At 40.2% G+C, this 17,390-nt stretch overlaps 1 protein-coding gene across 1 annotated transcript in view; it reads right to left on the reverse strand.

The window, feature by feature from the left end:
* Positions 1-14,616, reverse strand: part of PTPN13 (protein tyrosine phosphatase non-receptor type 13) — a 112,655-nt gene extending 98,039 nt beyond the window's left edge. The window contains exon 1 of the mRNA XM_066547996.1: positions 14,548-14,616. The gene's annotated coding sequence lies outside the window, so the exon portion shown is untranslated. The remainder of the gene's footprint in view (positions 1-14,547) is intronic.
* Between the last annotated feature and the right edge of the window lie 2,774 nt (positions 14,617-17,390).

A 17,390-nucleotide genomic window follows, 5' to 3' on the forward strand; every position in this document is an offset into this window, starting at 1 on the left:
ACTACCTGAAGGCCTTGTTAGAGGGTCCCTAAAGCCAATTAAAGGTTTTGGCCAAGGCAGATTTAAATAAGATTCTGTAAGCATTTGGAAAAACAGATTTGATACCAGCAGATGGGCTGCAACTCTAGTAAGAGGCCTCCATCTGTCCAGAAACTAGCTCTTCACTCTACACACATAGACAGACACATGGTCTTGCAAGAGCAGCACCAACCATTTCCTGCAAAGAACTTCAAAAGCATCCATCATGTTTAAAAACCCCTGTCCTCATAAGAGACTTCACACCACTTCCTTTTCTCCATAAGCAACTCATTTTCCAGAGGAAAACATTATCTAGTCAACTGCTATTTCTTGAAAGCACCTAATTGCTGTTAAAATTATAGGAAAGGTATTTCCCTCTCAGTGATATTTCCCTTTCAGTGATGCTGAGCTGAAGAGCAGACTGTTGGAAATTGTCCTTGAACAGGATACATCTCAGTTTTCCCCTAATAACTGAGAATCTGTCTGTGTAACGTAATTTAGGTGACCTACCAATAAGGTCCAACACACCCTACACAAAACAGTGTTTGGTTAAACCATAATACAGAAGATACCAGACCTCTGAGTTAAATGCACACTGTGCAAACATGGAGAATCTCTTCTTCTGCCTAACACCTGCTTGTCCCACAGAAACTGTTTCCACATCACAAGGTGATCATTTCTCTCAGACTGCAGATCCCTTCTTTCTCCACTTCCTTCTATGCTCAAGCATATAGAAAGGAATTTATGACTAAAGTTGTGCTTAGTCTCTGCATATACACTCCTAACCAGTAACCAATTTACAAGGCACTTAGAAATCTGAGAGCAAGCAGAAAATATGCTGTGTAGTCTTCCATGCTGGGAAACTCTTCCATTATCTTCAGAAAATGGAAGACAAGCTCTACATGAAGGACATTATTCCCTATGGAGTCATTATAGGATTTCCCTAAATTGTCAATTTCCTGCTGCTGATGATTTCATATTTCAGCATTTCCAAAGTTCTTTGACTTCTCTGTTAAATCTGTTATTAGCAGGGTCTTCAAGCATATTACCCACAGACATCTTGCAAATATTGAAAAAAAGAGGAGATTTTAAAGGCAGATTTTCTTTATCCAACCATCCATTGCTGATCCATTTCCTGCAACTGATAGTGTATACATCAAAATTTACCTATTTTTCACCCACTCAACTCTTTAGGTGTGGTATACACCAAGTACTGAGAACAGTATGGTCTGTGTATCAACTATTTAGCAGCATGTCTAGAGACAGCTATCAGTTCAAAGATTCCACATAACACATGAAGATTTTTGGTCATGGAAACTTGCTTTTTAAATGAGCTCTTTATGGAGGCCAAAACCTTCCCGAGCAGCTTATACTGTCTAGTTTAAATCCTGCAATTAGGAGGTTTTAGCTCCAGATTAATTAGTAGATAAAGCCACTTGAAGACTTGGAATGCCTATGGTTAGGAAATCATGATCTTCCTTCAAAACATGAGTTGACACAGCACATATGGCTTTGTGCCAAAATCATATGAGTTAATCATAACCTGACCAGTTAACTCGAGTCCCTCAGCCTGCCACTCTGCTCCCCACACTTCAGAAAAATATATAATTATATACTGTGTGATTCAGTATGTGTTTACAACTGAACAATTGTTAAATTGACTATACTACCCCTTGAACAAATTTCTAACACACACTCAATTTATGATTCATCTTAAATTCAGTGGTTACGCATGATTTATTCAGTCCTACAGCCACGATATTCTCCATGGCTTAACTGCCCTCAAAGGTGGTGTGATAATTAGTCCTTTTCCTGTTAGGTGGGAAAACTTGGCATTTCCCTTTCACAAGAGATTCACCTACTTGCTATTTCTGCCCACCTTCAAATGCTTACCAAGTTTATGGTTTCTGAGCCAAGAAATTGAGTGGGATTTGGAGTGTAGAGAAAGATCCTCACCACAAAGAACATAAGTCTCAGTATCATTTGACCGCAGCATGAAGAACCTGCAAGAGTGATTTCTATAACTCCTTAGTAGACCTTCCATACAAAACAGACTGCCTGATTTACAGCAAAGACAAATAGTGAATGATGTAACATTTGATTTAGCTTCACACACCAGAATGGACAAAGAACTCCATCTGATCACTATCTGCACTCCATAATGTTTTGGTACTTGGACAGATTACAGGACAGAACAAGCTACAGAAGATGGCATTGCCAAAAAAACAGGAAAAACAAGACAGCAGCACCTCCTCCCATGACATGATATGAAGCCTACTATCACCAAAAAGAAACCCAGAGTTCTGGGAAGTTTTGCTTTGTCTGGATGATAAACATTCATATTAGAAGGACAAAAATCCATATTACACCCTTGGGCTGCATAACAAAGGCAAACTAGCAGAAACTTTTCCTCTACAGGCCTAGAAACTGAGAGGGAAGTGATTCACAGCATCATCCTTCTTTCCTTTTCTTTGAAGAACATTCCTACAAATAGCAATGGAAAGTTAGTCAGACTGAGGACATACACAGGTGCTGCCCATGTACAAATTGTATTTGCTGTGTTGGAACAGAACCAAGCAGAAGGTCACATTAATCTCTGAAGCCATTGCCCAGAGAGGGATTAAGTGAAAGGAGAATAGAAGGATAATATAACAGCAATCCTTGAATCTTTTATTCAAACAACTGGCCCAAAGGGAGTTAGATCGGCTAAAGAATGCATCAAACCTTGCTGCCTTCACACTCAATTTGATGATACTGTGTACCACAGCTTAAATCTGTGACTGTTACAGCATGGAGACTCATGCAGTAAAACAGTAACTACAACTGCCTAAAATAAACAGAAAAACCTGATGCTAAAAAAAATATGTCCTCCCTTCAAAACATTAGAGCTCAAGTCTTATATAATCTAGTCTGCATACAATACTTTCATCCTTTCCATGTATGTCTAGAACTTTGGCAACAATGTAAATTTTCTTCCAGTCCTGAATTTTGTATTTCAATTTTATTCTTGCAAAATAAAAAAGGGTATATTATTTAAAAAGTATTATTTACATTTTCAGTATACAAATGGCATTAACTCCTAGGAGAAAATTCAGCTTCTATCAGAAAATTTTCACAAATGTGTGAAAAAAACATGGGCTGAACCTCTTCAACTCCCATTTCTATCTTTTATTGCTAGCTAAACACTTTGGAGATTATTCATTGATACATCACATAGAAAATTCATAAACGTAACACTTGAAAAACACCACTTGGAGAGTAGTCTGAAACGGATTTCAAAACTTTCAAATGTTTCAACAGTTTCAAAACATCCTCTGATAAACTTTGCTTACAAAATACTGAATTTGAATGAGAGTTTATCAAACTGGACCAGTTGTACTGGTTTACCTCAAGTTGCATACACACTTAACCTGAGAAAAAGCAGTAGCAGCAATCAATGAGAAGCATCAAGTGTTCACCACTTACAGCAATATCCAATTTGGTATTAATGTCAAGAGGCAAAAAGGAAATTAAAAAAAGGTGGGGAGGAACAAAATTTTACAGTCTTGAGATGGAAATCTTAGAGACAGGAAAATGTATTATCTTAGTCTACAGTGGGAAGTTATCCATGGACTCCTCACTGCGCACAAAAGCTGGAATCAAGACTTCATCAGAGAGCTGAGAGAGAAGAACAGAGAGTGTGCCTGCACTAAAGCACACACAGGCTGTTTTAGCCAAGGAAGAAATACCCAGCTTACAGACAAAGCAGCAGTCAGGAACATTAGAAACTTTCACACAAGAAAAATAAAATTGAGAAATCATTATAGATACTAAGCCTTGCTGGCAAAATTAAGGGATTCAGTGGACCATTACTAATCAATTCCAGAGGAATAGTACTTTTTCCTCCAAAAATTGCTTTACCACTTGGTTTTACACTACTGACCCTTTTCCTCCATGTACCTAGACACTGAATATTAACCCAGTCATTCAGGGGAAATAAATGTATAGAACGATTCACAGCCTGCATTTTAAAAGGTATAGATTAAAATTTTGAGCTTTGGCAAAAACTTTAACTGAAGACAGCTGGCATTAACCCAGATTTTGCTTCCTACCATGTTGATGAGTGACTTCTCCCATTTTCTAGGGATCTTTTATAATAATTACTTGTATAGAGGTTGCTATAAGGCTTCACCCTTGATTTTAGACCATCAGTCTACAAAGAGGTAATAAAAAACCCCAATTTCTCCCATTAGCAGATGGGAGTGGGGAAAAAAGGAAGGTGAAGGAAACCCAAACTTTCCCAACCCAGAAGTCACACACACTTTACAGCTGCTTTATATACCCAGGTGCCTGCTGGTGACTAATTAGAGCTTTTTTCACACAGCAAAATCTGAATTCCACAAATTCTTGGAAAAGAGCTGGAAGACTTTATACTTTGAGGTTCCAAAACTATTGTAAAAAGCAATCGCACTTTTTAGATGCATATTACTTCTTGGCATAGTTTCTCTTCCATTTCTCCAAAACCACTGAAGAGGAAAGCAGAACATGCTGATTTTGCATCAGCAGCAGACTTCCCAACCAGCAGTTCATATTACAGTGAAAAGTTAAATTCTGTGATCTTCAGCTTTTTAATATTCTCAAAGCAAAGGCAATGGGTGGGACAGAATCAGTGATAATTAATGTGTATATCAAAGAGTTCAGTTAATGTCAAGTACAAAAATATTTTCTAAAACATTGCAAACTATATTCTGCACTGTGCAAGCACCAGGAAAATTGCCACGTATCATGTTAAATTCAATTTGCTGATTCTATTCTGCTCACTAATATTGAGTAGTTGAAGACACAAATTCCTTCAGTGTCTGACAATATCACAAAACTAAGGGTTTTGTATTGAAAAATGCTCTGTTAACTACTCTGTGAAAGACCAAAGAGCACACACAGCACACATGGTAGTATCAGCAAGCACAAGAATCTGATGTTGAGGGAAGTAAGAACAAAAAAATGCCTCTTACACAGCATGTTCTTCCCTTCTTAAGTAATATGCTTCTCATCTGCAAAAGAAATCCAATTATTTGTCTCCACAAGTTGGTTTTTGTTGTACTTTTCATGTGATGCCATTTAAAATTACAGTTTACTTACATATTTTACCATTTAACCTACTAGTATATTTTCACTTTCCTGTTAACAACTAAAACTACAACCTAAACTGTGATATCACCAAAGCGTTCCTGTCTTTTTCTCTTCTCTTCCTGAGCAGCTATTTTTACTCTAGAGTCACATGCATGAAAATTAATTCCCCCGATAATTTGACCATCCATCATTTATTCCCTTCTTAAGCAATCTGAACAAAAGGGAATACAGATTCCAAGAGACAAAGGATGAAAACACCAGGGAGGAATTGCAGCTGGAACCAGACAGATGTTCTTCTCTGAACATCAAGTCAAGCCCATGTGGTTACACATGAGCTTCAGAGGCAGATCACAATAGATTTCTTATTAAGCTTTTTTTTTTTTAATGGGTTTAAAGCAGTTCTCAGTTTGGAAGAGCTTCCCATTTCTGTGGTTTCAGAAACTTCAGCAATGTTTAATACAAGAAGTACTAAACTGGATCAGGCCAGCTCTCCCATCCCCTTTCCTGGCAATCACCAGTTTATTGAGTTCCTGAGCTCAAGCTGCACAGTCAAATCTAATAGTCACTAATGGTCTCTGTTCTGTTAACTTCTCTAATCCCCTTCTGAGCACATTTACACTTTCCCCCCACATGACATTTTGTTCCAGTAACACAGCTGCAATTAAGCAGTTCACAAAGAATATTTTCTTTTGTTTGCTGTAAGACAGCAACTTCTCAAATTTCACTAGAAAAGAACATGCTAAAGGTCTTGAAGGACCCAGTCATGCCTCAAAGTTGCCTTTTACTAAACACCAATAATTGTTTGCAGCTATCAAAAAGAACAGAAAATGGTTTCTTCCAACAAAAGCAATAAATCTTCCAGCATACTAAATATTTTCTCTTCTTAAGGCATTGCAGGATATAAAATTTCAAAATTATTATAAAACAATTTTTAGGATTTTCCTTAGTATTTTGTGACAAAACAACAAAAACCCAGCTTAAAGTTTTCTCCCTTTACACACTATATTCCTCAAATACACAGAGGATAGAACTGGATCAGAGATGAAGGAAAACCAGAAAAATTATTCTTACCAAAACTGTTTGGCAATAAATTGAAACAAACTAATGTGATACAATAGTATCAGAAAACCTCTAAAAACAAGAGTAATTAAAAAAAAAAAAGACTATTTTTATAATGCATCACACTTCTGAAACACCCAAGTCTTGTGCCAGTCATGGTGAGCACACACATTTTAAATGGACATAAAGGAGCTTTGCACAGCTATTTCAGTAATTCAGTTCTACGTGTTAGCCCATGTGCTTAAAGCTCCAGGCTGATTTGGCTGCTCCCACACATGTGATAACCTAACTGCAAAGCCACTCAATAAATGAGTCTATATTTCTGATGAAACAAACTTTCAGCACTGCCAGCTAGCAAATCTTTTATAATCAGATAATCTTCAAATTCTTTATTAAGGTCATTCAAGGGATTCAATGACAGGGCTCACTGAAAAAAGAAGCTGCTCAAAATTTAAGGTTCTTTACTATTAGCTTGGTTGCTAAGCATTGTCAGATTATAGCATCAGAAGAAACCTCTTTCAGGGAATCTAAGTCTAAAGTTCTGGGGTTCCTGAAAAACTTATAGCATAGATTTCTTGCAAATCTTATTAAACAGATCACTGTAGCAAGACTTCCCAGACAAACTTCTGATTTTCAGAGTCTGAACAACCTTACAATAAAAATGGGTAAGAGGATAAATAGTTCTTAAAAACCTACAAAAAAACAAGAAAACAAACAAATCAAGAACCACAGAGAGAAATCAGATAATTATTAACCCTTGAAGACCTTAAACACATAACCACTAAGCTGGGAACACCAAAAGTACTTGCAGCTATGAAGGCCTGAAAACTCATCCCAATCTTTATGAGGAAGAAACCTCAGCTCACAGAAGCCTCCACCACCAGCACATGAGATAAGGACATTCTTGCAAAGCCCATAAATCTGAACTAGAGGGAACTGAAAATGTGCCAGCACATCTTGAATGAGCCCAAGCCTTTCTTTCTCCCCCACTTCTTTACCCCACCTTCCTTTTGTTCTAGACTGTGTGCTCCTCCAAAAATTAATGTTTTGCTAACAGTTTTCACAAGCTAGACCTTCTAGGTCAAAATTTTCCAGATGCTTTACAGGTATTCTTACTACCATGTAAAATAATTTCTTCTTTTTTCAGATACAAGCCATTTGACAGCCCACAGCTGCTCTTCCTGTACAGAGCACTGTTAATTTATGGACATACAGACATATACTGCATTGTCTACTGTGATGTTATGTATCAATAGGGATGTCAATAGCATTTGCACTCCACTTTCATCCCACTCAAATTTCCAGTGAAGTTAGTAGGGAGAGCCTCATTGCTCTTCAGGGTGTACCAATTCAGACATCAACCATAAATGTCAAAGTTATTTTTATGGAAAAATATCATCAAAATTTAAGTTTTCCCTAGACTGCAACATATTTTTTTAATATTTCAGTGGATTCATTAGCTGCACTATTATTTTTTGCTGACACTTTCTGTACAGTTTTCTAACACTAATTAATAAGCTGAATGTTTGTTCAGGTGTTTCTGAAGCTCTTTCTCTAATGGTTAAGAGGAAAGCCCTTCAGGTGCAAGGTACTGGTCTAGGAACACAAAGGAAGATTGAAGTTACATGAAAATTCTAAAATACAGAGTCTATGAAGGCTGGACAGAATCTCTTTCCTCCTAGAAACCTACCCAAGATAAATCCTTTACCAAAAAGTGCACAGGAAGCTTATTAACAAATAAATCTCTGCATAATGCATGCATACAGGCACATTTATTTCCTAAACGTCAAATTAATGTGAAGAAGTCCAATTTCAAGACTTATAGAAGTTGAAAGCAAACTGGCTTCAGAAGAACGAACAGAAAATGCGTCTCAACCACTGAAAAATGGTTAAAACACACTAAGGCACTTGAAAGACATACCATAACAAATCCCCTGAAGGAGAAACCAGTACTTATCACCTGTTGAAGCATCCCATTTAAGGAAGTTCCATACAGTCTTTAATTAGGCTGCTGGAAGGATAGCTTCACATAAACTTAACCACACAATTGTCCAGTCAGTGACACATACTACAGAGATGTCTCTCCAAGCACCACGTGTGCTGTTCCTCACTGACATTAAAAAGCAAAGGATAAAAGCAGCACTTGGACCATCCTATCGACCATTTGCTTGCCTGGGATTCAAACTCCCAAGTTAATTCATTGAAGGCAAATACAGCTTTTGCACTGACTTGAGAAAAGAGAGCTATTATTCCACTGGTCATAATCCTAAGCACTAGGAGGGGATTTTCTGACTTTACAGTAAAGGTACTAAAAGGCAAAACTTCTGCTCCATTTCCCTTCTCTATCTTTTCTCTGCTGAAACACTTAGTTCTGTGAAGAGAGAAATGGGTAAAATCAGTAATAACATAATGCTGGCCCTTGATGAATTGTGGTGAGAGAAGAAAACCCATCAAGATATTTTACAGCACTGATACCCTGATAAGCAAACTAGGTAGAAAAGTTAGACTGTCTATGTATGACATGGTTAAACATCCACATGCTTCATTTTTTCACCCCTCTATTGCTTAAGGCAATATCCAAGTCCAAATCTATCACCATTTAAACCAGGCATGACTTTGCCAGGAAGCATAACTATTTCTAACAACTGAAGTTTCAGACTTTAATTTAGCTCTGTCTTTAGTCATAGATTTCATTTTTAAAAATAACAATATATAGAAGCGGTTAGCAGAAAAAGTCAACAGTCCCAACAAGGAAGATGGAACACATTTCAACACTAAATAAGGTTGCTTACAAGTTTGAAATTTTGTAGTTAATATTTCAACACTAATGGTCTACAGGGTAGAACAGACAAGGTTTTATGAGTCAAGACCCATTACCTTTCCCTGGTGACCCTAAGAAAGCCCTGGGACCATGTGCGTCACAGGTTTATTGGGGTGGGTTTTTAGGCCCTCCATGTAGCCATTCATGTCTATCTGAAAACTGGAAAAAACACGGTGCAATATGCCATGCTATTGAGATGCTGAAGAAATTAATATTAAAAGGGAAAAAAACCTTATCTCAAGCATAAAATTAATCACTGGGAACCAATTCCCCTGTGCAAACAAGGAGCTGCAAATGAGAGTCTCTATATCCCTAGAGATTATGAGATAAACCCTGTTCTGTCTGTACTCAGCAATTACTTAGAAAACCTTTGCACTCAGTTCCTTGGGTTTTTTTCTCTAACCTTCTAACAGATTTTCTAAACCTTCTCTTTCTTTCTAAACCTTCTCTAACAGGTTTTGAGGGCCTGCCCACTACATGACTGGAGCACTGGCTGTGACATGAATAAAGGTAAAGACAGACTATAAAACACACACGAGACTCAGAGACCCTTCCATCTCCAAGCATGCAACTTTACACGAAAATTGTTTACATTAACAAATCTTTATGCCTTTCAATGCTATTTCTGAAAGAGCATTTAAGTCAACAAAAAATGCAACAATTTCAACAACATTGTTGCAATGTGCTACTGCAATGAACTCGTATTTATTGTTAGTTTCATACAGCACACAGCATGGTGCTAAGATTCCAACACACAAGGATATCCTGGAGTGTGCCTGGAAGATTACCCATCTGCCTGCTAAGACCATCAGCTGCACCTCTATACATATACAGATGTAGCCAAAAAAGCTTTAACAGCTGCTGTCAAACTGGATGTGAAACACACAAGAACCTGGTATTTCCACTGATTTATCAGCTTTCACTATGATGAAAAGCACATCAAAAAATCAGGCATTTGTATGCTCTAACAGCCTTCTCCCCTCATCAAACAAGGGGAAAAGCTTTCAAGGACAAGTCTGATAGGAAAATGCCTCTTCTTAAGTTCTTTTACTTGAGAAATAAACAGGGGGGTTTCCTAACAAGCTCAGCATCAATTTCAAGCTTACAGCACAAATATAAGTCACCTGCAAGGGCATTGCTCAAGAAAAGTCACCCATAAAGACTTCAGCTCCAGATCTACTTTTCTAAATAAGCCAGACTTCAGATACACCATTTCCAATGTACCTCTCTGCACATGCCTGAAGCCAAGTACCCACACTACATACAAATACTCAGAGAAGATGTCAACACCCCATGAAAGCCATCTTCAGATTCACTTTCAAAAATTTCAGCCATCTCTATAGAATGGTCCCACCCATGTTTCCCCCACAGACACAGACAAATGCTCTTTAGGAAGACAACCTCCAAGAAACACACACACACACAAAAAATTTCACCAGAGTTGGATAAAGAAACCATGACACCCCAGAAAATCATGTCCTTCTGCTGACAAGGCAGAAGCACATAGAAATTAAAAGTCTCAAAGTCTGCTAAAAAAGCATGATGTTTTTGACAGCATCAGATTAGTTCATTAAGAGGTTTGTGTTCAGTTCAAATCTGTGCACTTAAATTTTCATCATTTTTAGGTCAGTCAGTTCTCCCTGAGCTTTAATTTTAGCTGCAAAGCAGGAGATAAAGCTTTTGTCGCTTTTCCAAGTGTCCCATCTCACCAAATTTAATGACCAATTGTTTGAAGCAGAAATCAGGAGCTAACACAGCACCTAGTCCTAAATCTGACATTAATTACCTTACCACCTGCACATCCTTAATACTCAACATTCTGCAAAACTACAGTATTCCCTATAAATACCAGCAATCAAAAATTAGCAGTTTTAATACCAGGTCTCCTTTAATTCTTGACATAATACTTGCAGACATTTCTGTGGCATATTTAATTTACACATAAAAGATAAAGGACAGATGAAACCCTGAGAACAAAGCCTTCCCACGTCTGTTATTCTTTCTACAGTGTCATAACTGGAGCAGATCTCTATCCTAACCAATTGGATTTCAAACTCACAGGGCATATCATTGTCCCAAGGCAACCTACTCAATTAATTGCCTTTTATTTGCCTTTTATATAATTAAATGCCTTTGCATTTGAATAGATAATGATGCACAAAAGACATGCCTGGTTCCTCACCAGGTATTTAAGTGGCACAGGAGAAAGAGAAGCCCAGATGAAATAAAAACGGCACCAAAGAGTCGTCTTGTGCCCTTCCCATCTGTAAATGCCAGCTTCCTTCTCTGTACTTCAGGAGGAGGTGGGGCTGGGAAACACTTCTTTCAGAAGTTCCACCCTTCTTTACAGATGCACAGATTTCATTAATAGTTAACTGGCGACATACAACATTAACTTACCCTGGTATTCACAGCTTTCCATCCACGCTTGTCCCATGTAAGCGACAGCTTGGGGCAACTGCTTACCAATATTTTCTGCACCATGACACCCTACACCAGGACTTGCTTTTCAATCTTTTAGTCTCACTGACTAGCTCACTTTGAAACAGTAAAATTCCAGTCAAATTTTTCTGTGAGCAGAGGGAAAAAAGTGACAGTCTATTGAGCTGATAACCAACACTCTTTCCAAAAATACAGCAATACTTAATGTTCTTAGGTTTAACAAACTACTTGCAAAATCACTTTGAGTTTCACCATAGTGGACTAAAGGTTCCAGGCTTGTCACGCAAGTAAACTGGAAAGCCCTTCCAAAGAAAATCATTCCTCTTAAAGAGCTGACCTTACTCTTGTTCAGGTTAATAAGTCTTCACAGGTGCTCTGGAACAACCACTACAGAGGCTCTTGAGTGCAAGGTGTCCTTCACTGTGAAGAACTTTGAACAAGAGAAGGTCAATATTAACAAGGCCCTCTAGGCCATAATGTCGTGTATTCCAACATATAAATATTTGAAGCCATTTAAGTATGGCAGCATTCAGAGACCTCAGTGATAAAGAAGAGCTTTGTGAAACTGACAGGCACTTCAACAATAAACTCTATTTAAGAGTCTGCCCAGTCTCATTTTATCTAATTACTTACCTCCCTTGCAGGAATAGCATGCTATTAAGGTTTGCTGATTAAGATTTGAAGGCACTTTGAAGATTTATTGTACCATACAACCACTAATTATTATTGTTCATACCTGCATTTGGTTGGGAGAAAAATAGCTATGTGCCAAATAATTTCTGTTCCAGATGTAAAAATAAAAATATTTGCCCTGCTGTGCTCTTTAAGAAGTGAACAGCTAAAAGACTGCATTTTTACTTTCAGGCCTTCTCTGTGATAGTCAGTCTGTGTTAATCACATGGCTGAAAAAATCCCACCATAAAGGGAAAAAAAAAAGCAAAGACACTACAATTTCCTGCCACCAGAACAGGTAACATTTATGCCCTGGTAGCTTCCCAGTCTCAGGAATCCAATCTCCTCCCTTTCCTGGACTTCTTCAGTGCTTCCCTTCAAGGCACTGAAAATGCCAATGCTTCGCACAAGTTACAATGCTATGCACAAGTTATCACTGGTCATGATGAGCAGTCACAGTGGCTATTTACCACTCATCCACACAGTCCATTTTTACTTTCAAAGGCCTCTGAAGCTGTAAATAAACTACTGGGTCACATCCTTTCACCAGGCTCTGTTATCCTGGTGAAAATACACGCAGTGTACTCACTTGTGCTTTAACATTCTGCCCAATTTTTTCACACAGATACTTCCTCACTCTTCCATCCACTCAAATATCCTTGAGCCTGGGGTTCTCACAGCCTTCAATTCCACTCAACAACAGTTTTGGAATTAAGAGGGGTTTTCTTAATTAAGCTGTTAGAACAACACCCTGTGATACAGCCTGTCTTTTTTTACATCTGGTATATTTGAAAGTGTTTACTTTGACTGTACCTTCAACTTAAAAAAAAAACCAAACCACCACACTCTGATTAGGAAAAAATCAATATAAAAACTCTAATCTAAATAAGGTTCTTTTTCTTTATCATGCACAGCAAAAGAAAAAAAATAGCCTCGTTATGGAAGGAATACATTATGTGCCTTTCCACTCACCAAACAGGGTTGTTAGGTTAAAAATGAGTAATAAAGTATCTTGAAAAGTTAGACTGTATATTTTTCTCTTTCTTGCTGTCATTCGCTTCTTTCCTTAAATTACTGCTTAAATTCTAGAACTGTTCATGGAAAGACATGCTTGTTGGCAGGTGAACAAAAATACTCCAAGTGAAACGCATCTGCTGCATGTGAAACTGAACAGATATGTCCAATTGATAGCACTAGGAGCAGTAGCAAATTCTGTTGTAACTGCACTACCAAAAGATCCTCTGACTAGATTTACTCTTTCCTCATCAATATTTCTTGCACAAGACCCAAAGTGTCTGTTTTCTCATTTGTACCTCTATTGAGGCTGATTCTAACTCTTGCAGAAATGACTTTAGATCCTATTTCTGGCCATCCAAAGACCAACTTGCACAGGTGACGTTCAGTCAGAGGCCTGATGCTCTGATGTGAACAGTGACAGCAGTCCTGCTCTGGAATGGGCACTAAATGTCCCCATTTCACCAACCTGAGCCCAAACTAATGACCTGGGAGTCATGACACCTCGGAATGTATATATTCAATATACAGATTTCTCACACGAGGTTCTACCCTCAGGAAAATGTCTGTGCATTGTGACCCAGTTTCGCTGCACAGTTTCACAAAAGACATCCTCTTCCCTGAAAAGGTTTCAGGAACTGATCACGGTTACTGCCCCAGCTAGTTCCACATGCAAAGACTTTCATATTCCCTTCTCCAAAACTCACACCTTAATAAGATGGCTAGACACAGATTACCTGCAACCAACCTTACAGTTTCCATGTCCTACATTTATTTCTGATCCTACCTACAAAACCAAACCGGTTCCCAAATGTTTCCCCAGTAAACAGGAGGGGTACGGAACAGCTCCTGGCGGTTCCCTATGAAGTCACTGCCTTTGTTGTTTTAAACATGCAATTTAAAGAGAATGACACAATCTAGAATATGAGAGAGATTATCCTGCGGTCTGCGGAGGTGTCGATTGCTGGGAGATAAAAAGCCAATGAAACCTACGCTATTTCTCATCACCGGCCAACAGATTTATCCTTCATTTCTGCTCCTCCAAAAACGTTAATGAGGAAAAAGTTTCCTCTCTGTTAACAAGTCCGAGGGCCGCGGGTGCTGCTTTGTTTGCGCAGGCAAACCCAAGCCCTTCTCGGCCGGCAGAGCGTGTCCCGCTGCTGCCGAGCGCCCAGCCCGACCCCACGGCACCGGGGCTGCGAGTCCCGCTGGGAGCACCAACATCCCCCGCCGCTGCGTGCGGCCTTTCCGCACCTCTCCCACACCCCGCCGCCGGCCCCGCCGCGATCCGAGAACCAAAGCCAGGCCTTCCCACGCCCACCGGCGGCCATCCCTCCGGGAGAGCCCCCATCCCTCCGGGAAAGCCGCCGCCGGGATGGCTGCCCCGCTCGGAGCGGGAGCCGCGCACCTACCGCCGCTCTGGAGCCGCCGTCCGCGCTCGCAGGGCGCCCACGGAGCCGAGCAGCGCGGAGCTTCGCCCGGAGCGGTGGCGCAGGGCTGCGCTGGGAGCGCGGAGCAGCATCTCCTCCCCGCCGGCCACCAGACCCGGCGCGGAGAGGGCGGGAGCGGCGGCGCTCCCCGCCCCGCGGCTCCCTCCTTCCCTCCCTCCCGCCGTGCTCGGCCGGCCCGCAGCCGCCCCTGCCGGTGCCCCGGTACCTGCGGGCTCGCACGCGGCCTCCCGGCCCCGCCGGCCCGGCGCTCCCGCTGCCCGCTCCGCTCCTCCGGTCGCTGCCCCTCAGGGCCGCCAGCAGCAGCGCGGGGAGGCGGCGCGCACCGCCCTCCACCCCCGAGCGCCGCGCCTTCCTCCCCTCCCTCTGTCTCTCCCTACTCCTCTCGCTCGCTCTCTCTCTCGCTCTCTCTCTCTCTCTCCCTCTCTCCCTCCCGCCCCCGGGGCGGCGGGGAAGATGCCGACACACGCCCGGCCCCGCCCGCTCCCTCCGCGCCCCGACCGGCCCCGGTCCCGGCCCCGGCCCCTTCCCGCCCTCAGGGTTCAGGGTCCGGCCGCAGTTCCACAGCCACTTGAGAGTTGACTCGGGACTTGCCTCTCCTGGGGGCGAACTTCAGCCCCGTTCTTGGCCCCAAAGGCGATTTTTTTCTTTTGTTTCCTTTTTTTTTTTTTTTTTTCCTCGGGGATGATCTGGCTGCTCCCAGACCTTGGCTCTTCAGCTGGAAGTCTTGGTCCGCAAACTTGAACAAAAGCCTTAATGCCAAAGCTTTCAAACACGACCAATTGTTCATAGCTGTCAGACAAACTTTGGTGAGGGAAAGGTCCACTTCATGAGGTGAAAAGTTGGGGTGGGTTGCCTTTTTTTTTTTTTTAAGACTTCTTTTTCCACTTCGAATGTGAAATGCACTGTGGGAACCCACTGCGCACTTGTGCAGTGGGGTTGGAGCTTCCCCGACGGGTTCCTCTGGAGTTTTTGTAGTAGCTCTCTCTGTGGAGCCAGACTCTGGAAGAAAATAGTCACAAAATAACACTTTTAGTTGCAGAGAGTAATGCCCCAAATTCGGGCTGTGCAAAAATGAACTTTCAGAATGATAGTCTGGAAGAGTAATTTCTGTTTGAAAAAAAAATTAAAACATTGTGAGAACAGTCGCTTTAAAGTAAATAAAAATATTTGACTGTAACTGTTTCCTAGTAAAATACCAATTGCTTTGTCTTAACCAAAGTGTTAAGGACTCAGCATAAAAGTCAGTCTGCCATAACTAATAGTGTCAGGGACTTTGTGTAAATCATAACAAAAATAAACATGAGTAGTAAAACTAATTTACATAGTAAGAGGCTACAGTAATCTGAGAGGTTGTTAGTTATGTAATTTAAATATAATTTTCTTGTAATACAAGTTCTTTAAGTTGATAACTATCTACTTACATTTTAAGGTGAACTGACTGTATTGGTATGCACATTCCCAAAAGGAGCTCATTTTGGTCCCTGTACATATATACATTCTATGGCATCTCCTCTTTCTACAGGTCACTGTCTCACTGAAAGAGTTTTTAATATGTTAATGATCTGTAATAGATTTCATCTTAAAACTCTGTTTCCACACTTCAAACCAATTCATAGTGGCCCTAACCCATGCCACTATATATTCTGTCTTCACTGTATTTGAAGGTAGGCCACAGAAAGAATTCTTTGTAGGAATATGATTTTCTGCAAAGGTGCATTATTAACTCAAGGAAACAGAATGAATGAAGCAGGACTCGGGGAGGTGTTAAAACCCAACCTATATAATCAGTAAATATTGTATACTTGTACTAGAACACACCTCTCAATATACAAGTCTCCTCCCCAGAGAGTCATCTCCCTTAAAAGACTGTAAATTTGATTGTAATTTACTTTCCTCAAAAGAAGATTTATTTCCTTGTTCTTCATTCTCCTAATGAGCATCTGTTAGGGACAGCATTTTCCTTGGTCTTGTCAAATGTATGTGAATGCCTTAACAATTATCTCATTAGACTATTTGATTATATTTTTAATTAAACATTTCAACAAGGAAACTTGGAGCTTAGGATCAATGAAAAATATAATTACCATCTTCATCTACTGTGCATTTTACAGGGATGCAAATACATGGAAAACAATGCCATTACTTTAGAAACTTCTTACATTACTGGCTAAAAGAAAGACATAGCATGTGCACAAAGACTGATGCCTTGGAATGCCTCCACTGTGGGAAAATGAAATGGCTTTTGTCAGTGTGGTGCCTCTGGATTTGTTGTGAACACAACGCATTTACTGCAAAGATTGACATTCCAGTACTTAAGAGATTCCTGAGTGTGACTTTTTTCTTAGCTGTTCCGAGGAAGTTTCCATCCTAACCAGAGTTGCAAACATTAAATTTTCCTCTGAAGAGATTGTCTGGTAAATAAATGTCCTCCAATTACTCCACCATCAAAATCTTGCATCATTTACTTATAGCTTATGTTTAATGTAGTGCAACTTTGCTTAAAAAAAAAAAAAAAGCCAATTTATATTATCTACTGTTCATGTTAAAACTTCCTTAATACAAAGCTGGGTCTCTATCTGTGCCTAAACTGGGAGGTTCAAGAGCACCTCCAAGTTCCTGGTTTGGGATGCATGTCTGGCCACACCTCGACTGTGTACTAGGACAAAACCTGTACATAAACTGGACAGAATCATCCCTTAAGCTCAAGAGTGTAGGCAACTGAGAACCAAAAATTGTGTGGCCTGCTGCAGTGTATATGTAAAGGTCAGTTTAGAGGGAGACTAAGTCTGAAAATTCAAACTTTG

The sequence above is a fragment of the Molothrus aeneus genome, chromosome 4, assembly GCF_037042795.1.
Source record: "Molothrus aeneus isolate 106 chromosome 4, BPBGC_Maene_1.0, whole genome shotgun sequence".
NCBI classification, from domain to species: Eukaryota; Metazoa; Chordata; class Aves; order Passeriformes; family Icteridae; genus Molothrus; species Molothrus aeneus.